Raw genomic sequence first — 21,824 nt, 5'->3', positions numbered from 1 at the left:
ATGCACTTCAGATGTTCCCTGAACCCCTGCAGTGATTTGCAAATGTATACATAGGCCTAGGGGAGGGAGGGTTCTTGGTGTTCGTCAGAGTCCAATACTTAAAGAAAAAAAAAACCTAGATATCTATGGATAAGATGAGGTCTAGAATTTGCTTCAATAGATTCCAGTTGGAGGGCATGGAGTGAGTGGGGTAGGTGAAGTTATAGGTGAAACAAGATTGGCCATGAGTGATCATTGCTATTGATGGATGCTTGGGAGTTTATTATATTATCCTCTCATGAAAGAAATGATGGAGGGAAGGAAGGAAAGAAGGAAGGGAGGGAGGGAGGCAGGGTGGGGTGGGGGAAGGAAACCCTTGCTGCAGACCACATTGAAAAAACCAGGCAACCCACAGTGGGTCGCTGCCATCTCACAGTTCTAGCCTTACAGGAACAACTGCTGCCCAGTGGTTTCCCTAATTAGTGTTTGGAAGCCTGGAAATATCTGTGGGTGCAGAAGCATGTCCCCTTCGCTCTCACCTCCACCCTCTCTCCTCAGCATCACCCAGAGGCGGGGACCAGAGTCCCTGAGGCCATCTTTGTTCATCTGCATCCTCTCTGCTAAGCCTCCAACACCCCAGCACAGGTTTCGTGGGATCAGGGAGCCGGTCATCTGAGGCCCTTGGCCCTCCAGCCCCTCCCCAGGCAGATGGAGCCCCAGTTGCCTGAGCGAGCTTGTGCCGAAGGGGTCCGTGGCTGCTCCGTTTGGATGTGCTTGGAGTACAAGACTCACAAATTCCAAGCTCTGCTTCCAAAGCAAACCTCCTCGGCCCAGGTGCTGCTCCCCTCACCCCTCCGACGAGCTCCTCGGGGCTGCCAAGCAGTGGCTTTGAAAACCAGCTGTGTCCGAGTTGTGAAAGCACCAATGTTTGCTGTGTTTGCCCAGCAGAGAGGGAACATATTTCCTCCCTTCCAAATGCATGCTCAAAAGATGCTCCACAGGTTTTTCTTCAGACTTTCCACAGGAAACATAAATAAGGAAGAAAAATGACTTTAGGTACTGAGACCTGAAGTGGAATTTCAACCCTGAAGAGCTGCTTGTAACAAGCGCTGTCTGTCCTTCAGTGAAGCCGTCCAGAGCCTGGGTCCATGATTCTTCCCTCTGAGCAGCCTTCATAGACCAGGCAAAGGGAGGAACTGGACCAGTTCTCAGGCCTGACCCCTGGCCCAGGGCTTCATCTCCATCCATTGGATGGCTGGTACTTGGGCTCATCAGCTGCTGAGGTTCCTTAGCTAATGTTTTTATCTTTCCATCTTTTATCCTTCTTGATTGTGTTAGAGTAAAAGAAATGTGGGTCCTCCAACCCCAGAGGCCCACAGCCCTGCGAGCCAAATGCTAATCAGAGGGTGACACATGGACATGGCACCCCATGGACCCTGAGGGTCTCTCTGACTTGGTCTCCATCTTAGAAGGAGAAGGACTTCCCTGGTCCATGGTCTCTGCCCTGAGGAAGCTTATAATCTGCATGCAAACACAAAGTAAGAGAGGTCATGGCAGGGTTTGAGTGCACACATACATGCATCAGTCGATCCAGAGTTTTGAATAATCTAAATTGATTTTTTTTCTGCAGAGGATGAGAGCACCTCCTATTCATGGGTTATAACTACCAGCTGGCTGCTTCCTCACTGGGGGTTTTTGAAAATTATACATTTACAGATCAAATGGGCCCTACAAAACTCCAGACCCAAGAAATACAGGGTTGAAGTTAGTTTGGCTAGTTTTAGTGGATTAGACGCAACAGGCTGATTGATTCGTTATGAGCTGTGTGTCGAGGGTTTACTAGGGCTGTAGATGGAATGCTTCAAGGCCACCATTTCTGCCTCTTGACATCTGAGAACCTTTCTCCTTGAGATGTTTTCCTCTCCTATAACATTCTATCTTTGGATAGGCCCAGCCAGGCCATTAAGCATCTATAATATTTTTAAAAATTATTATCAATTCATATACATCAACTAAACAAAGCAAGGGACACCACTGGAAGGTGCTTGTAAGAAGATCATGCTTCCAACTAGAACTCGGTTGTTTTTGATGCACCAGATTCAGGGAAAGTCACCAGATTCAGAGAAAGACACCAGGAACCATTTGTTTTTTGGCTGAAGTTTATTTATCCTGTTTATTTGAAGCCAGAGCCAATAATCCAAGTGGCTTTCAATGGCTCAGGAGGTTTCTCTGTGTTAGATTCATCAGTCCCATCACAGAAAGGTCAGCTGCCCTATGGACCGGCCTGCTATATTCATGAGTGATGCCCGTTCTGACACCTGGGGTGGGGGGAGGTATTTCCCTAGTGATGTCTGAGAGGAGAGGCACCAGCTGAGATTGGCTTTGAAAGGAGAAGTAGAGGAGGAAAGGGCAGGCAGTGTGCTGACATGGGCGAGAAAGAGTTATCAGGTGGCTCAGAGCATGGGCTTGGGGGTCACACAGATCTGGGCCCAAAGGGCTAGCCAGGCTCTGCCACTTAGCAGCTCTGCAACCTGATGTGCTTACACGTTTCCGGACATGTAAAAGTGGTTCCATTCAAGCACCTGCCTTATAAAGTAATTGTGAGGATTAAATAAGGCAGAATGTAGACCACAACGGACAGCACTGGGCTCAGTCGACACTCAGCGGACGGAAGTTATTCCGATTATGACAAAAACGAAGAACAAGCTGACAAGTCGAGGATGGGGAGAGGGGACATCGTGGGAGAGGTGCATGAGACAACAGCCCCTCCCCCAGCCCCATCTCCAGGAGCCTGGGATAATGGATGTTCCGGTCCAGACAGATGGCTCAAATGTTTAATTAAGAAACCATCCATACAAGTTATTGGAAACTCTACACTTGCAGCATGGTCTCTGCACACTGCCTAGCTGCCACGGCTCCAACAAGACCTCATTCACTTCCCCGGGCAGCTCGCTCTGCTGCCCCCAGCCCCTCAGTCTCACACCCACCAGAACCCAGCCGGCTGGGCCTGGTTTACAGAGCATCCCACCCCCCATGCCTGGCCTCCTCCCCTCCCTTAGCTCTCAGTGATCTCTGACTTGCTTTTTCCAAATGTGAAATCTTTGAATGAGGTCACTTCGAGCGGGGGAGCCGGGGGAGGGTCACCAATATTTCCTAAGTACAGAGGTCCCTGGGGTGATCTTAGGTGGAACATGGATAAATATTTTTCATCTTAATAGTTATAAATTTCTGTAATGTATTTATTTTAATGTGCATTGGAGGAAAAGGTAGAATATCAGTGCCATGATATAGAGTTTTCAGTTCACGTAAACTTGAGTAAAGGAAAAGAGAATGAGAGAGTTGACTTAAGGAAAGTATTAAATCAACGGTAGTGCAGGCGGCCCTCAGGTCTGACAGGTCCATCTGGCAACACTGCATACTTGAGCTCAACCCTCACCTAAAGCTTCCTAGACACGCACAAGGTTTTGATCTAAACAGGAGGGTCCTACCCTGGGCTGGGCAGAGAGAGGGGCTGCTCTATGTCCAAAGAGCTCTGGTGACATGCCACAGCTCCCTGGATGGTGGTTCTGTCTGCCCGCTGTGGTCTGCACACCTGGCCCGACTTGCTGTCCTCAAATGCTACTCTCATGGAGTTTCAGTCGAACTGCTCAGAAGCCCTCTGTGAGTCCCCATGGCCTACAGGATGGAGGCCGACTCCTCAGCCTGGCACTCGAAGCCCTTCTGAATCCGTCTTTCCGGTCTCTGCCCCTGGCGCAGTGCACTCACTGCCCAGGCATCTAGTCTCCTTCCTTTGATCTCCCCTCTGCTCATACTGCTCCACCGAGGTGAACTGCCCACCCACCTCCAACCGGTCCTGCTCCTCCTCAACCTCCTCCGAGGCCCCCAAACCTCCCCCTCCCTGAGGAGGGACAGCTACTACAGCGTAATGCTCACAGGCAGGCTGTGAGTTCTGACCCTGACTCTACTGTTTACCAGCTGTGTGTCCTTGAGTCAGTTACTTACCCTCTCTGTTACCCAATTGCCTCATCTGTAACGAGTGGGTAATGACAGCAACATCTACCTCCTCCCAGTTTTGTTGGGAGAACCGAATGAGATGCTCCTGGCATAGCACCAGATACTCTCTCTCGCCACAGTCTGTATCTCTATCTCCAACAGCATCTTGACTCCGGGTCAGGTTAACCCCTGGTCCACTGACCTCCTTCCAGTTTCTCTTTCTCATGTTGGAAAGAGCTCAGGATGGCACAGGGCTACGTCTGAACAGAAGACCTTCCCATAGCAGGGAGGGGAGAGTCCGTTCGCTCTGGGTTTTGAGAGGGATTCAGCCCGGGTCTTTGTAGCTGCTCCTAGAAGCCAGCATGCCTCAGAGGTGTGGGACTATTTTACCATTTTAAGGAATCCTACTGGTCTTGGGATTCTTTGAGGTGAATCCTATTTTCAGAGATCTGTGGGCTCATGAGGCACTGTTCAGAAGAATCTGTAGCTGGGACCAGGGCTTAGTCTCGAGGTTAGTTTGTAGCTGGGACAGGGGCGTCCTCTGAGACTGGAATTGGGACCTAATTTGAGACAAGTTCAGGGTTCAGTGTCCAGCCCAGGTCAAAGGCCTGACTGGGATTGAGTCAATTTTCAGGGTAGAAGTAGTGTCAGGTGTGCATTAATTGAACCTTTGTCTTATATCCAGAATTCTCACCAAGTACCACCATTTTACTCTGGGTCAATTCATTTTCTTGAGGGATTCCTCCATCCTCTGACCCCTCACTTTCCTTGAATTAGTTCTTGCCAAGAGCAGCCTTTTGGCACTTGTTTTCCAGGGAGTAGGTGTTTGATAGACATTTGTTGATTGATCGTGGCTGTCCTGTGATGTGTTTTCTTACATTCTCTTGATAGTAGGCTCCATGGAGCCTGAGAGCTGCGTTCCTTTTCCTGGGTCTAAGGACCCTTTGGAGCCTTGAAGAGCATCTATTCCTGGGCCATCTCATGGCCTTCTCTTCTCTGGACCAAGTTATCTTTAGCCTCCAGAGCTCTTTGTGGAACCATCTACCTCTTATTCTTTAAATTTGGTCCAATAGCTGGAGTCTTCCCAGGAGCGGGCGAGGCCAGTGGAGGTGGAGCACGAAGAGTCCCCAGAGCAGGTGGGTGGAGACAGGACGGTGCCTGGACACGTGCAAGGCCACCTGCGTGCACAAGGGAGAGAGGCCCGCAGCCCACACCCACCAAGGACTCCTCCCAGGCCCTGTGCTGGGCACCCCCTGCAGGTCCAGGCCCTGTTCCCTGGTCTGGCCCCTCCGCCCTTGCTCACGTTGGCTATAGAGACAGTCCCAGAGCCTGGGGCTTAGGATGAATTCTCCAGCAAATGGCCCGTGGCCACCCTGGAGCCGGCCTGGAGGAAGCAGCATGCCTTCCCTGCCCCGCCCAGGCCTCAGCCTTTTCTGAAAGAAATGATGTGTTCCCTCAGCCCTCCCCTTCCACCCACAGAGCCCGGGTCCCCAGGCGGCGTTCCAGCGGTCCCTCTGTGAGCAGACTCCGGTGACGCAGGGCTTTGTTAGAAAGCCTCATTAGCAGAGACAGAAAGGCGCGAAGCAGCTCAGAGCGGCATTCCAGGTGTCAGATGAGAGTGGCCGCAGGAGGAAAAGGCCAGTAAACCATACTGAGGTCAGCCGGCAGTCGAATGAAAATAATCAACTGCGACCTGGGAGAGGGGTGGGACGCGAACTGGGGGTGTTAAAAGGGGATGCCCTGGGCTCAAGGCAGGAAGGGAAGGCCCTGGGTCCTGGAAGGGCTGCCAGCTTCTCTTGCCTGATCCTAAGGGCCCCAGAGGTGAGGTCTGAACATCTTCCATTATGTGAACATCTGGAGAGGGAGGCTGGGCCTCAGGGGACCCTGAGCCCCCAGTGCCCAGCACTGGCACGTACGCAGTGCCAGCATGCGCTCAACATCCGTTTGATGAATGAATGTATATTTAGTCTGGTCCTTGGGGAGCGGGGCCGGCAACAGCTCAGACCTCCGGTGCGTCAGGCGCTGTGCTAAGCACTGCCTATCTAGAAGCTCTTAGTAACCCCACCGCCCAAGTATCATTAGCTCCATTTCAAAGATAAGGGAGTACAGATACCAGAATGTGTTATTTGGGGCTCCTCTGGCTCTTCAAGAACTCACTAGAACGTGGCCTCCTGATCCTCGAGACGGCTGAACTGGGGACACATTCCTTCGCTCCACAACTAGTCATAAAAAGGCTGAATGAGCACTGGGGCTGAGGCGGCACTGAAGCTCACTCCTCCTGAAGGGTCATCAGTGTGAGCGCTGGGATCTGGAATTCCCTGTCCTGGGGGCGGCGAGGGCCTGCCCCTAAGTCAGGGACTGGCTCTGCGAGGGCGGGGAGGGTGCCGGCCTGGGTGGACTCCGGACCACTGCCGCGAGCTGTTTGCCTTCTCTGGGCAGGTATGCTCGGGGGCTGTATATTTCTGTCCTTCCCAACGGGGAATGTGTGTGATTTATGAAGCCTTTTTAACCTGATGCTTCCTCATAAAGGAGCTTTGAGGAGACTTCAGGGAACCTAGTTATGAAAGGCCTTCCTTTCTGGGGATCTGGTAGACAAGGCATTGCTGCCCGCCTGCCTGCCCTCAAGGGTTGGGAACTGTGCATGCCCCACCCTAGGTCTGGAATGTGAGGACCGGGGACCCCAGGAAAACTGGACGTGGACTTGTGCCTTGTCCTCCACCCCTGCTCAGGCTTCTTGCCCTCCTCATCCTCTTAGCAGAAACCTGCCCTGAGAAATCCCTGATGCCCTTGATTTCCAAGGCCCAGGCTTCCCTTGGACAAGCCACTTTACCTCATTTGAGCCTCGGTTTTCTCATCTGCAAAGTGAGCATGACAATACCTACCTCAGGTTCTTGTAGTCCCATATTGCACCTCTCCCCAGTCCAGAAAGCCCTCTGAGGACTCGCCTCTATGTGTCTTGTGTATTCTTGTCTCTCAGGCGCCTGAAACAGGGCACATAGCGGAGGATGCAAAGTAGCAATTTGTTGAACTGAATTCTACTGGATGCAGTGATGAGGAATAAATGAAATGTGTCTGAAAGCTCCAAGCACAGTGACTGGCTTTGGCGGGCAATTAGAAAATCGGGGTTAAATCTGAATTTAAATCTGACTCTCCCCTACAGAGGCAGAACCCGAGACCCTGGCCCAGACTGTGAGATGGGGCCCCAGGGTTTCAACACTCTCCTCCCGGACCCCCTTTGGACGACCAGGACCAGCGGCAGAGGGCTTTTGTCTGTCTCCCCCGCAGGAGCCCCTCCCCCCACACGGACCTCCCGTTCTCTCTCCACCCAGGCAGCAGCTTCCGTGGCCCCTCTGGGGAGGTGGGTGTCCCTGTGTCGGCACAGCCAGGCTGGGCCCCTCTCCAGGGAAGGGGCTGAGGAGTGTGAAGGACTGGTGTGTGTGACTTTGTTTATTTTCTCTGAAGGCTCCTGCCTGAGCCTTGTTATAAAAATAACCTGCCTGGAAACCTCATCTCTGAAGGGGAGAAAGAAGCTTTTGTACCCGGAGAAGTGGCTCTGACGGCCCCCGTGTACCTTCGTCTCAGCCCTACACATCAAGGAGGAGCTGGCTAAGGTGAGGAGGGTCCAGCGCCCAAGTGAGAGGGGTGCAGGGCAGCTGCCGATGGAGGGCGTGGGGGGGGGGGAGAGGAAGGGGAGGGGAAGGCAGCTCAGCAGCCTCTCTCCCCTAGCACTGCTGAAGCATCTCCCTGCCTGCTTAACCCAGGAAGTTCTGAAAAAGGAGGGAGAGAAAAGGCAGAAAGAAGAAATCAATAAGAGATAAAGGCCAACTGAGACACGCTGGATAACAAGAGAGAAATTAACAGGAAAATCAAGTTCAATGGAGAGGAGGCCTGGGGAGGAGACTGAAGTTAAAGGAGAAAGAAAACAGTGAGAAATGTCCACCCACGCAGCTGTGGAGCTCGAGGGATGGGAAAAGACTGCCGCCATGTTTACAGATGTAACTAAGGATTTGCTCCAATTCCTGGGATCCCCACTCTGTGTGCCCCCAGCCCCAAGGGAAGGCCACGCAGGTGCAGAGCTGGGCTTTAGGGCCCATTCCTGCTTAGCTGCACCAGCTCCTGCTCTGGCTCAGGCTGGGCTAGGCAGGAAGACAAGCCTGGCTGAGGTTTCTCAGGGTATTCCTTCCCCAGAGACAGGTCCAAAGGCAAGAAACGAATCTGCAGGAGTAAAAAGAACACTGGCATTGGAGTCAAGAGGCCCTAGATTCAAGTCCCAGCTCTCCCACTTTTGAGCTGAGTGGTCTTGTACAAACCATTTAAAGTCTTCCAGCCTCATTCTCTTCTCTGTAAACTAGAAAAATAACAACTACCCCCCGCCATCCCCAACTGCCAGGGCCACTGGGCACATCCCTAGAAGGGTGTCCAATGGACTCTCTAAGCTGTACGGTGCCAGCAAGATGACAAGGGGGGATGACCCATTCGGACACATTTCTCCAGGCACTGGCAACGGGCTGATGCTGACCTAGACGTCATTAGAGTCTTAGTAACCAGACCACTCACGCCACCTGAAAGCTGCAGGAGAGGCTCTCTGTTCTGCAGCCAGAAGGTCACAGAGGAGCCTCCAGCACCAGCCATTTGGAGAAGAGTAGGTTCTAATAGTAACCACATGAGTGAAGTCCTTTGCTGTAAGGAACCTCCCACAGTTTCTTATCGCCCAAACTTGGGATTGACCCACTTAAAATCAGAGGTTGGTAGGACACGTGCCATTGAAGACACCCTTGAAACTTTTGTCTAGGAGGGAAGGTTTATCTCTCCTGAGATAATTTATGGGGCCAGCAGAGGGGACATATTATCTCCCTGGGACTTGGAACTGGTGTACTTTGAGTGACACAGATCAAAGGGGAGAATAAGGCTGGGGTCCTGGATGCCTTAAAGCAACTTTTGGAGGGAGAAGTTAAAATGTGGAAAGACTATAAAGGAAGCTCTACTTTGGGAACAAAGAGACATGCAGCACAGCTGTCCAGCAAAGCTAGGAGAGGGCTGGGGAGCTACAGAAGCCATAATCACAAGCAGGCTGTCGGCACTGCAGGGCCTAAAGGGTTCCCAGTGGCCTGAGGCTGAACAGAGTCCTAAGGGAGAAAGAAACAAGGAGTAGGGCGGCAGCAACATGGTTGCTGTGAAAGAGAAAGGAATAGGCTTGGTGATGCTGCTGGGACTGTACCCCAGACTGGCCATCAGAAAATGCATTTGAAAACTCCTTCACCGCATGAGCTCAGGATGCTAATAACGATGATAGTTCATAAAAAATGGTTAGCTCTGGGACTTCCCTGGTGGTCCAGTGGTTAAGACCCCGTACTTCCACTGCAGGGGGGGCAGGTTCAATCCCTGGTTGGAGAACTAAGATCCCACATGCCGTATGGTGCTACCGACAAAAACAAACAAACACACACACACACAAACCTGTGGGTCGGGTGCTACTCTGTTTTTGTTTTTTTTTTTCTTTTTTTTTGCGGTATGTGGGCCTCTCACTGTTGTGGCCTCTCCCGTTGCGGAGCACAGGCTCCGGATGCGCAGGCCCAGCGGCCATGGCTCACGGGCCCAGCCGCTCCGCGGCATATGGGATCCTCCCAGACTGGGGCACGAACCCGTATCCCCTGCATCGGCAGGCGGACTCTTAACCACTGCGCCACCAGGGAGGCCCCGGGTGCTACTCTGAACACTTTTCCTACCTTATCTAATCCAGCCCTGACAAATGTCCTCTGTAGAGGACATGGTGGTTACTTCCTCAGCATCCATCACACCCCACCCCCACTATGGAGCAAACTTGCAGTTTGGTAGGGTTGACACCATGCCCAATTCCAAGGGTAGAACCTGGTAGATCTGAGCCAATCAGATCAGTAATCCTATCACTCATGCCCAAGAAACTCTTTCAGGTTGATCCAAACGAAGTGCAGAGCAGAAGTTGATTTAATGATGAGGAAAGAAAAGACCGCTCTTCTCTTTCTTTTTATGTTAGACTGTGATATGTGCAGGTGTGAGGCCTGGGACTGCTGGTGGCGATCTTAGGATCATAGGTGAGCCATCATCATAGATGAGGATGAACCAACATATCAGCAAAGCCAAGCCAAGAGAGTCACAGAGCACAAGCTGAAGCCCTGATCAGACTATTCCTGAAACTCTTATGACCTTAGGATTTTCTGTTGTGTGAATTAATAAAGTCCATTATTATTTAAGATAGTTGAGTTGGAATTTTTTTTTTTTTTTTTGGAACTTGCAAGTATCCAAACTGATGCAGCATATGAGGCCCAGGAAAGTTAAGTAATTTGTTCGAAGTCAAGTATGATACATAAATGAAGCAGTGAAGGAGCTGGGATTTAAATGAAAGCAATATGAATCCAGAGCCTATGCTCTTCCAACAGCATCCACAAACCACATTGCTTGCCTTCTGACCATAGACCAGCTCTGTGCTTAATCACTTTTCATGTTATGTCGTTGCATCTTCACAGCAGCCTTTAGAGGTGGAAACTACCATTATCCCTATTTTTGCAGATGAGGGAACTGAGGTTAAGTAACATGCTCACCATCACATAGCTCTTAAGCAATCGAGTGTGATTTGAATCCAAGTATCTGTGATGAGGATGCTGGGCCTTCTCTCCAATCTGGTGGCAGAGGCTGCCCGGGGAAGACCCGGGACGGTCTGCTCCAGTCCCTTTGAGGATGAACTGATTTCTAAATTGTTCTTTATAGGTCGGTCCTGTCTCTCCATGGAGGCTGCACAAAAAGATGAGCAACAAAGGGAGTCAGGGGGTCAGTTTTAGCCCAATGTTAGGAAGAACGTTCCTAGTGTTCCAGCAATGGAGTGGGCTGCCTGGGAGGGTCCCAGCTCTCCATGGCCGAGAGGCCAGCAGGCCAGGGAAAGTGGTGTCTGCACAGCTTAAAGGAAAGGCTGATGTTTTGTGCCCCTGAAGGACTTCCCCTCCCTAGGCTTCAGTTTCCCCATCTGTACAGAGGTTGGGGCAAGACTAGGTGAGGGCTGAGGTGTCTTCCAGCTCTAACATTCTCAAATTCTGGAATTCCCGGAGGCAGAACTCCAGGCCCCAGGGTCTGGCGGGGAGAACAGAGCCACGGCTGTTTGGCCAGCTCCATAGAACAGTGGAACTCATTGAGCTAGAAGTTCCTGAAACAGAAACAGCCGAATGGCGCACGCAGGGAAGATAAATTCATCTGTGGGTCTGGTGAGATTTGCTGGAAAAAAATGCAGTGCTTGAGGGCCATCCAAGGAGCCAATTTTCAACTAGTAGGCTGTGCCAGTGTGCTCACACGATAGAAACAGCACACGGGGCTGCACTCTGCCCTGGCCAGAAGGAAGAGGGTGAACTCAGAGATCACAGTCCCCGCTGACACCACAGGGACCAAGAAGCCCTACTTGGACAGGGCTCCTTACGGTGGGGTCCACTCTCCCTGGAGGCCCGGTGGCATTGTGTTTGTAATTAGCAAAGGGAGTCCTTTTGGAAATTTACCTTGAATTAAACTGTTGTTGTTTACTAACCCAAAGGTGTTTATTTCAGCAGTAGAGAGAGAGACCACCCTCACAGTGTGGTGAGGCCAGAATTAGACTGAGAAGGCCTGGGGTCTCCTTCCCTGTGTATATTTGGGTTGGACTAGAAGCCAAGAGGTGGACAAGAGGCCATCATAAAGCGTCTGATGGTCTTTCTGGGACATTCCCTCCGCCCTTTGCTCTAATGATGACTGATATTGATGTCGTGACTGTTTTCAACATGCCTGGGCATCTGCAGTCCTACTGACCTTCATTTCAATCCACTGAAGTATAGTCAAATAATACTGCACCGTCTAGAGGGGAGAGAACACAGGGTGAGCTGAGGGTCTCTCAGGTAGCACGTTATGGCTCTGGGGCCTGAACCTAAGCCCCTTGGCCCCAAAGCCTATACCCCTTATTTCTGGCACACTGCCATCACTCCACCCCCATTTTGGGGGCCACATAGGACTGACTTTTCCCGGCTGATTTTCCTTTTGCTTAGGGACAATGCAGAGCCCTTGGAGCTGGATTAAAACTTTTACAAGTGCCAGCTTTGAAAAGATTGATATTCCAATAAAAGCAATTCAAATGGTAAAGTAAGCATAAAGAAGTCCAACAAAGTTTTGGCTTTTACCATGATGACCACCTGTATGCTTAAAAAAAAATCAAATAGCAGAGATTACATGATTAAATTTTTATTTAGCGACTCTGCCCTACTGGTGTCCCGAGGAGTTTCTAGCCCACCTTTGGACCACCCAGCTCCGAGGACATCCCACCATCACAGGTCCCTGGGCCCCCAGGCCACACGCTGCTCTGCACTGAGAGGAAATCTCTAGAACTGTCTGTGAACAGGGCAGGAAGATGCCTGTGCTGGAGCAGGATGCCTGACTGCTAAGCAGAGAACAGGGGGACCTGAAGGAGGCACTCCGTGAGGGGGACCCAGGTAAACAGGAGGAACAAGCCCTGTCTGGGAACAGCCTCATGTCCTCCCTGGCAAAGTGGTCAAGGAAACGAGGCCACAGACATGGAGGCTCCTGCAAAGTCATATTCTTCCCGGGCTTGGGAAATGCAGCCATGACTACCATCGCTACCCTCAGGAAGGAGGTGGAGCTCAAATCCGGAAGGGCCAAGGTAACAGTGTGAGAAGAATGGAGTATTAGGAGTGTTCAGCAAGGGGACCAGGAAAGGAGTTGGAGATTTCCCGACTCCCCACTCCCTAGTGGAGTGGACCCCATCCTCCAGCACTTCCTAGAGCTAGGGCTCCTTCCTATATTCTCTGGTTCCTTCTAGACGCCAGTCTGGGGAGGAGGAAGCTGAAATTAAGTTCTGGGATATCTATCAAGAATCCAGCTGGCACATTTTCCCATCTTCCCTTCTCTTTTTGTTACTTCAGCAGAGGCTGAAGGGGGCTGAAGGATTATAGGAGGAAGAGGATAGGGGAGCTGTATTAACAAGCGTTTGAAGGAATCCTGAGCCCTTTAGTAGCAAATTAATAAGAATTTGTAAAACTCTTTTAAGTAATATAAAAATAAACAGCTAATAAGTCTTTGATTTTCTGCCTCAAAAGAAGTAAAGCCTGTTTGTTTGGGGAACAGCGGGTGTGCAGTCCCTCCACTCTGATTCTCCCGGACACAGTCCCTCCTGCCCACCCCATCTCCTGAGCAGTCCTGCCCCTGGCCACCCACCCTCTTAGGGACCCTTCGGCATGATGGGGGCTGGATGTTCCCTGGCTGAGGGTGGGAGGGACTGGAGACCCCCATATGTTGGTGAAGCAGCCCAAGGTTCCTGAAGATGGACATGGAGGACCCTGTAGAAGTCAGAGCAGTGAACAAAGAGGGCTTTGAACCAGGCCTTGGCAAAAGCTCTGAAGAGCCAGTGCCTTTGGCCCAGCCTTCTTGCTGCCCTCATACTCCCAAGGACTGGCTCAGACAGACTTCTGGCTCCGGCCCTTCTCTCCAAAGGGGATTCCTTATGTAGCTTTGTACCCCAAATGCTGAAGAGCGCTGTGCCCAATTCATCTGAAGCGTTACCAGGGATGGGTTCATCCCCTTGATGTCCTTCTCTTTTAAGAGTAAATACTTTGGAGTCAGACAGTCCTGATTTCAGTGTTAATTTCTGCCACTTATTGGGCAAGTGATCCTGAGCAATACACAATGTCCCTGAGCCTCAGTTTCCTCACCTGTAAAATGAGAATAATGATATTATTCACTTCGTTGTTTGGTTTCACAGTGTCTGGCACATAGAAAGCACTCAGTAGACATTAGTATCATGGTTATTATTCTGAATATCCACCCCATCCTCCATTCTCTCTTGCTCCATGACCACTACCAGGCTTGACCCTCCAACCTGACGACCGCAGCCCAGCAAATGGGTCCGTCAGATGAGAGCACCTCAGTCTGAGCCTGAGCTAGACTCTCCACGGAGGTGACGGGTATGGGGGTATGGGAATGGGGGTCGTGTGGGAGAACTTCAGACAGTAGGTGTCGGGTGAGGCTGACACTGACCTTAGATGATTGAGTGGACTTACAATGGCCATTTTGCATTGCTTGCAAAGCACATGACTCATACAAGTAGAGCCCTGAATGGTCAAGAAATTCACTGATACTTTGGTTTTAAGGGAGTTCAACGGACCTATGAGAAGCTGACTAAACTCATGAAACCTCTTTCCAGCAAAATATAGACTTCTCCATGTTTTGCGTATGATTTTAGTAGGTTTCTCTATGAACCTCAGGGTGGCCTCTATTCATCTCACAGTCAGAGACCGGAGCCCAGAAGGGCTGACTGACTTGCCTGAGGACTGCAGCTTGCAGGCGACATAGCTGTGACTTGAATCCAGACGTTCAGAGTCCTCTCTCTTCCTTCATGGGGAGGAATGCCTTCATCCAGTTCTTTGGCTGAGAGTGTGTTCACTTCCCCTCCAGGGTACTCGGGGGATTTGCAGGCCCGCGGTGGGCTTCCCGGGGATCCTGAGGAGGTTGTTCTAGGGTTAACTCAGGTGTGGCCAGGCTTGGGTAAAAGGGATTAAGAGAGGCAAGGTCAGAGCCCAGGCTGGGAGCCCAGAGCCCCCCGCACGTGGTGGTGAAGGGTTAACAGAGCCCAAGTGTGGCTCTGTGTGTGTGCTCGAGGGCAAGGTGGCGTGTGCAAAGGCGCACGTCTCTCACTCGCGCATGTGGGAGCTACGGACCGCAGGCCAGCCTGGGAGAGAGGTGCCACGGTGTCCTGGGATGAATGGGTCTCTGTCTTCAAGGCTGTGTGAGTCTCTGTGTGTGCAGTCCCATTAACTCGCCCTCGGCCACATGTGGAAAGGGGAGGAGAGCCCTGGAGAAGCCCAAACCACTCAGAGTCCTTCTGATTTTAGAATGAAATAGAAGGCACAGAAGAAAGAAAATTATACTGACCCAAACTCATATATTAATAGAGCGTGCACACGTGTGTGCGTGCACACACACACATGCACACACACACGCTCTGGTGCCCTGTCATAACCTCCTCTTCTCAACCCTACTGTCAACCTCCTGTTACGCATCTGGGTACTTTGGGGGAAGGATCTTTAACTAATACCCTAAAACAGATTCTAGAGACCTGACCCTATTTGCTCTTGGGGTGGTTTCAGTTTCGTACTGTGTGTGTCTGTCTTCTCCTTGTCTGTGAGTCTAGGTGTGGCTTCTCTTTCCCCTGCCTCACCTGCAGCTCCCGCGATGTGCGCTCAGAACTCCAACTCAGCCAGCAGGCCTCACTTGCACCGTTGTGCCTGTGATGGATGGGCTTGGCCCAAGTCCTGTCCTGAGCCCCATGTTCCTGCTCCTCCTTCGAGTCCTCTCGGGGCCCCTGTTGCCCTTGGCTGTGGTTTGTTTAATGGAGTGACTCCTGTCGGGAGCAACCCAGAGCTCAGGACACAGGGAGACACTTGTCCAAACTTGCTATTTTTTTTTCACCAAAAGGAGCCAAGCCACAGTGATGGGCTCAGTGGCCTGGCTGGGAGCCTTCCTCATCCCTCCCACCACTAGCCTGGCCTCCATTCCCCTCACTGGCCCTTGTTACCAGTGGCTTCTGGTTCAGGACTTCTAGTTATCCATTGGGAGTCCTCCTCAGTAGGAGTCTGGCTTCTTATGTGAGGAGAGAAGGGAGATCTGGGTTCTGTGGAAGTAGCTGAGGCTGAGAGAGATGCCCTGGGGACCAAAGGATAGGCCCACAGAGACCAATGACCATACCATATTCATCCCTCTCTCCCCAGTGCCTGGCACAGAGTAGGTCCTAAAAGAGTGAGTGAATGAATGTTGGATGGATGGATGGATGGATAAGCAGATGTGTAGATGGGTGAATGGGTAGAAAGATAGATAAATAAATGAAGACTCTTAGATCCAAGTAGACATTCTGATAAACCTAATCTGATTTCTTGGTCAAAACGTGGGACACAAGGAAGGAGAAACCTAGGTCTAGAAGGTGCAGCCAACTTACTCCTGAATCTAAAGGAAATCTCTTTTCCCAGACTCTTTACAGCGTGTCCTTGAGATTCCCCTGGAGGTCTGGGGTTGGGTGAAGCTGGCCTTTTCTCCATCCTCATGTTTTGCTTCAGGCCCCTTCTTGCAGAGGCTTCTCTGCCCACTAGAAAAGGTGCTTTGCTGCTGGGCAAAGCAGCACTGAGTTAGGGAGGAGATAGATGGGAAGAGATGAAGCTCAGGCTGATGGGGGTGCCATGGAACAGGACCCTGGGCACAAAATGTTTTAGGCTGGGGCTAGAGCAGACTGTTATGTGCTTGGACCAGGAGGTGGAGAACATTTCCAGCACCTAACACAGGGGCCTGACATAGTAAGCACTTGTATTTTTTTGAATGAATGAATAAAACATTCCTATATCCTCTCCTCTCTAGATAACACCCCCAAATCCTTTTCCAAAAGGTATAGAGAATTCTCAGGAGTGCTAGACTGCTAAGGACCTTCCTTTGAGGGTAGAACGAATCAGGGTCAACAGCCCTGCTGAGGGAAAAAGGGACAGTGGCATCTCTGCCCCCATCCAAACTCTTCTCACTCCCAGCCCTGCTACCCATGGTCCCCCCTCCTTCGTCCTCCTCCTCCAGCCCCATCGCTAGCTATCACGGTGCTGATCCAGAAGCTGGGGGTGCCAGGAGGGAGCAACACAAAGCTGCCGTGTGTACATGAGTGCATATGTGCTTGCATGAGTGGCCGTGATGAGGGGGCTTGGCTGAGGAGACAGGCGGCTCCATTCCACCAAGGCCGGCGCCGTGGGGCTTGGAGATCCCATTCAGGGGTCCTGTCCCCAGGCCAGATCCAGTAGATCTTCTCTGGTGCTGAGATCTTCATGGAAGGAAGTTCTCAGAGCTCCTCAGGGGCTCTTGTTGCTGGCATGTGCTCCTGAAGTTTAATCACTCTTCCCTGCTGCAATTTGCTTTGGGAGAGTCCAGGTAGAGCCTTCCCTTAAAGTAGCTGCGTGGTCAAAGCTGCCCTCTGCATCAGACCTAGAAAGCCTGGGTTTTAAGGCCGGAGGGGGCTTGCCTGTGGTCTGTGCTGAGCCTATTTTCTGAGCAGACACAGAACTGTTGGCTCAGGGCAGGCAAGAAAAGGCCTCGTGCGCCAAGGGAAAACAATTAGGAGTAATTACCATCAAGAGAGGCCCCCAGTGAGGGGCGAGGGTGGGAAAGGCCGTCTGTTTAAGAGGAAGCTGAAAGTGGCAGACTGATTTTGGGGAAAAACTCAGAGACAGAGGGTGGGAGGAAGGGTTGAGTGTGTGCTGTCTTTCTTTTCCAGGAAGACAGCAGGACTCCTCCCCCTCGGCCTCTACAGGGGCTCTCTGTCCGGAGGTGGGAGGGGAGAGCAGGAGGGCACCGGGCTCTGCATTCCTGAGATTCTCAAACCAGTTGGAACGGAATGGCAGAGGAAACTTCATACTGAGGGGACAGAGCCCTAGACACAGACAAAAGTGAAAAGATAAACTGGAGCACTGGGGAGCACCCAAAGTGTCCCCAAGTGTCCCCCCACGCGACGCCCTTGATCCCTGAGAACCGGTGGCGATGCGCTGGATCTGCTTGGTGTCTCCCTGCTCACCACCCTCCAGTCCTCAGCCCTGCCCCTTTCGGGATTAGAACCAGAGGCCTCAAAGGACAAGTGTTGCTAGTATGGGCAACCTGGAGTTGGGGACAAGAGTGGGGGGCAGAAAGAAGGTCAGTTGGAGAAAGAGCTGTCGAAGGAGGGGTGAGGGAATTCCTTGGTACCCCTTGCTAGAAAAGTCAAGAGGAAATGAACCCCAAAGGAGAGGTGCTCTGACGTTCCCCTTGACTTTCCAAATTAAGGTGAAGAGACAAGTAAGGGCCTCAAACCTGCTCATGAGGGAAAAGAGGGAGGCTTGGTCTTTGCGGACCTCATCGGAGGCTCTCGCTGGCTTCATGCCGGTGGAGCCCCGTGACCCCTGCCGAGTGAGACGGAGCAGGGCTGGCTGTGTGACGTGGCAGGCCACAGGCTTCGGGGACACAGGCTCTTGGCTTGGAGTCTCTGTCTCTATCACTGACAATCTGTGAGAATTTGGGCAACTTATGCAATCTCTATGCTCCTCGTTTTCTCATCTGAGAAATGGGGATAAAGTACCTACCTCATACACTTGTAAGGATTAAATGAGGTAATGTATATAAAGATTTGGCACATAAAGCTGGGGCCAGGGCCTCAATAAATGCTTAGTCTTATTATTATTATTGGAAGAAGACAACTCTAAATGCTAAGTGGATGATGAATTTGGAGCCAGAGGCCCTGGGGGAAGCTGCCCTGTCAACCATACACGAGGAAGTGAGTGAGGACTTGATAGGGTGGAGGCTCTCAATATGGAAGGTAGGCACTGCTCAGAGATGCTGAATAACTGTAATTCGTTCACTCCTTCAACAGTTCTCTCCTTCCATTGTTCTAGGCACCTGGGATGCAGCATAAACGGAATATTTTAGCGAGAGACTGACAAAGCAAATGAGTAAATAATACAGTCAGATATGAAATGCTACAGAGAAAACATGAAGGGAGCTAGGGAGTGTGAGAACTGGGGTGTGGGAATGACAGAGGAGGTGAGGGAGTGAGTCGGGGGAGAGTGGCTGGGGGAAAGCCCTCCAGCCACAGGAAGCTGCAAGTAGAATGACCCTGAGGCAGAAGCAAGGTGGGTTTGTTAGACAAACACCAAGCAGGCCTGTGCGGCCGAGACCAAGGAGCCGGGGCAGAGTGATGGGGGGAGCTGTTGGAAAGGTGGTGAGCCACCGTGCAGGGCCTCGCGGGCCCGTGTCGGCATAGGTAATTGGCCGGTGGTGGGCTGACGGGAAACGGAGCTCAGTTGTACAAGGAAGCAAACTTTCTTGCCTGGGTTTCAGAAGAGCATCTGGTACAAACACTATATATAAAATAGATAAACAACAAGGTCCTACTATCTAGCACAGGGAACTATATATTCAATATCTTGTAATAAACTATAATGGAAAAGAATCTGAAAAAGAATAAAAAGCACATATGGAACATGAAATCCTTAAGGAACGTGAGTCCCACCCCCCTTCCCTTTGTAACTTTCTGCGGGGCCCAAGACCAACCCAGCCACCTGGGGGTAGAGGCTGACTCTGACTCACGATTGGGTCCAGGTCCCCACTGTGATGGAGTCTTCTCCCCATCTGAAGACCCAGGCAATCGTCAGCTATCTTTAACCACACTGGGGAATCAGAAAACAAGAGTGGCTTGAAGGTTTCTCTCCTCACTCCAACCATTTTCAAACGGCTGAAAAATCTTAACTGTGTCAGAAAAATGTTAGAACTCAAGAAATGTCCTGGAGGGACTTCCCTGGTGGCGCAGTGGTTAAGAATCCACCTGCCAATGCAGGGGACACGGGTTCGAGCCATGGTCCGGGAAGATCCCACATGCCGCAGAGCAACTGAGCCCGTGCGCCACAACTACTGAGCCTGCTCTAGAGCCCGCGAGCCACAACTACTGAGCCCGTGTGCCACAACTACTGAAGCCCACGGGCCTAGAGCCCATGCTCCGCAACAACAGAAGCCACCGCAATGAGAAGCCTGCGCACTGCAACGAAGAGTAGCAGCCAAAAATAAATAAATAAATAAATTTATTGAAAAAAAAAAGAATGTCCTGGAGATGACAAGCAACTCTTCTAACTCAACACAGATAAAACTGTTTCACCAGGATAGTGGAAGATCTATCAGAAGTTGGTGCTTTCTTGTTTCATTCTTTGGAGTGCGAGTTTTACAGGTAGACCAGCGAAAGCACTTCCTGGAGGCTAGATGGTGAGAAGAAAGGGGTGTGGGAGGGGGCAAGGAGACAAGGGATGCTGTTAGGTAGCCAGGGTGGGTTGGAAGTCCCGACTAGTGTGTTTGGCTCAGGAGGGCTCTCTGGCTGGCTCCACAGACAGGTCTGGTTTTAAAAAGTGCCAAGGAGCCACAGATTTGCATGTTATTTGCGTTTCAGACTTCAATTCCAGGTATGTGGAATGAAATGAATGAATGAACAGTATTCAGACTCCTGGTTAAGGCGTGAACTCTGGAATCCAGACCACACTGAGGATCCAATCACTGGTCCAGCTTGGATCAGGAGACACAGACACAGACAGAGACAGAACAAACAGTCAAAGAGACAGAGAGACAGTCAGAGAGACAAACACCATCGAGTCCTTTTTTACCAGGGAGTTTCCAAGTCAAAGCAAGAAAGCAAAATCCACAGAATTTATTTTAAAATAAATCAACTTTTAAAAACTAGGGAGTCACACATAGATAGTCAGATAAAGGCAACATCATCCCTGACTTATCTCCACCTCTGCCCCTCCATCATCTACACCCAGCTTCAAACTGGACCATATGCCTATGAGTCTGCCTTCTTGATAAGGTCCATTGCTTGGTATCTGCCTGGCCTCCTACAGGAGTTAGACTCTAAGGTCTTTGAGGATGGGTGGCTTTTACTTCCACCAAATGGTCAAACCATTTCCACCAGATGGTCAAACCATCTCTTCACTCCACCCTCCAGGGCCCCCAAGCCCAGTGCTTAAACACAGGCTTATAAAACACCTAGCATAAGGGGCTCCCCAGAAGTATTAGATGAGGAAAATGCCCTCCAGGAACTTAGCTCTGGCTAATAGACAAGACACAGGCAGCATGTAAAAGAGTCCATTTAAAGGACAAGGCAGACAGAAGGGGACACACAATCCATAATGGATGTACATCACTGGAAATAAAAAAAAAAAACATAAGGAAAACTATATAATAGAAAGGTGTGTGGTTAGGGAAAAAATACTTTGATTAGGCCCCTTGCATAGAGACTGAAAGCCCTGAAGGACATGCCAAACTGCTGAGGAAGGGGCTTTTGTTAAGGGCAGAGTGAGGCATTAGGATTAGGGCCACAAAGGAGGTGCAGCCTCACTGCAGGCTGATGTGAGTGGACCTTCTACCCCGGACTCCTGCAATGTTGGTTAAGTAAATGTTTAGTCAGTTACCCCTACTCCTCCCAAGCAGGCCAGAGAGAAGCAGCTTGCACTCCTGGCCTGGAAAAAAAGCACCAAATCATTCACCTGCCTTCACTGGCAACACAGGTCTCAGTCCATTCTTGATGTAAAGGACAGATTACAATACATATGCCATGTGGGGTTGTATTATTTTCTAAGCGCTGCAGATGTCCAGATAAGAGATTTTAATGTAATCAGGGAAGGCTTCAAGGAGGTGAGATCTGGGGGTGTGTGCGCTGTGTATTCGTGAAAGCAGTAGAGTAAATTGGATGAGGGGTGCCCAGCAGGTGGAAGACTCTGGGCTCCTTGTGTGCCTCTCCCCGACAACTTTCCTGTCCCAGCACTAAAGTTCTGCAAAGGATGGAAGGACAATCTCCAGAAGTCAAGCAGTTGATGGTTACGCCTCAGTCTAGAATGGAGAAAAGTCAGCAGCTATGATCTGTTCCATTAGGAAAGACTGACCTGGCGCCTTAACTCTAAGATCAAGCCAGTGTTAACACTGGCCTTAAACGTGACTTTGAATCTCTACCTTGACCAATTTCTATTCCAAGCAGCATTATGGCCCTCAATAACATTTCAGAATCTTAGACTTTGACCAGACCCTGGACATCTGGTTCAACCACTCCCAACTGGGATTCTCCCTGCCCGCTCCCTGACAGGCCAGAGAGGCAGCCTGCACTAACGTTTCCTCGAGGTTTATCTTGTAGCTAAAAGTCTCCTAGTTTCCCATTTCTCTCCCACAGGGGATGCATGTCTAAGTGGTGCATCTCTTAGTGGTGACCAGCATAACCCCATTTACCCTCACATTACATCACTCCCCACCTCCAAAGCTGGGAA

The sequence above is a fragment of the Mesoplodon densirostris genome, chromosome 11 (genome assembly GCF_025265405.1).
Source record: "Mesoplodon densirostris isolate mMesDen1 chromosome 11, mMesDen1 primary haplotype, whole genome shotgun sequence".
Lineage (NCBI taxonomy): Eukaryota > Metazoa > Chordata > Mammalia > Artiodactyla > Ziphiidae > Mesoplodon > Mesoplodon densirostris.
This window is presented reverse-complemented; position numbering follows the sequence as displayed.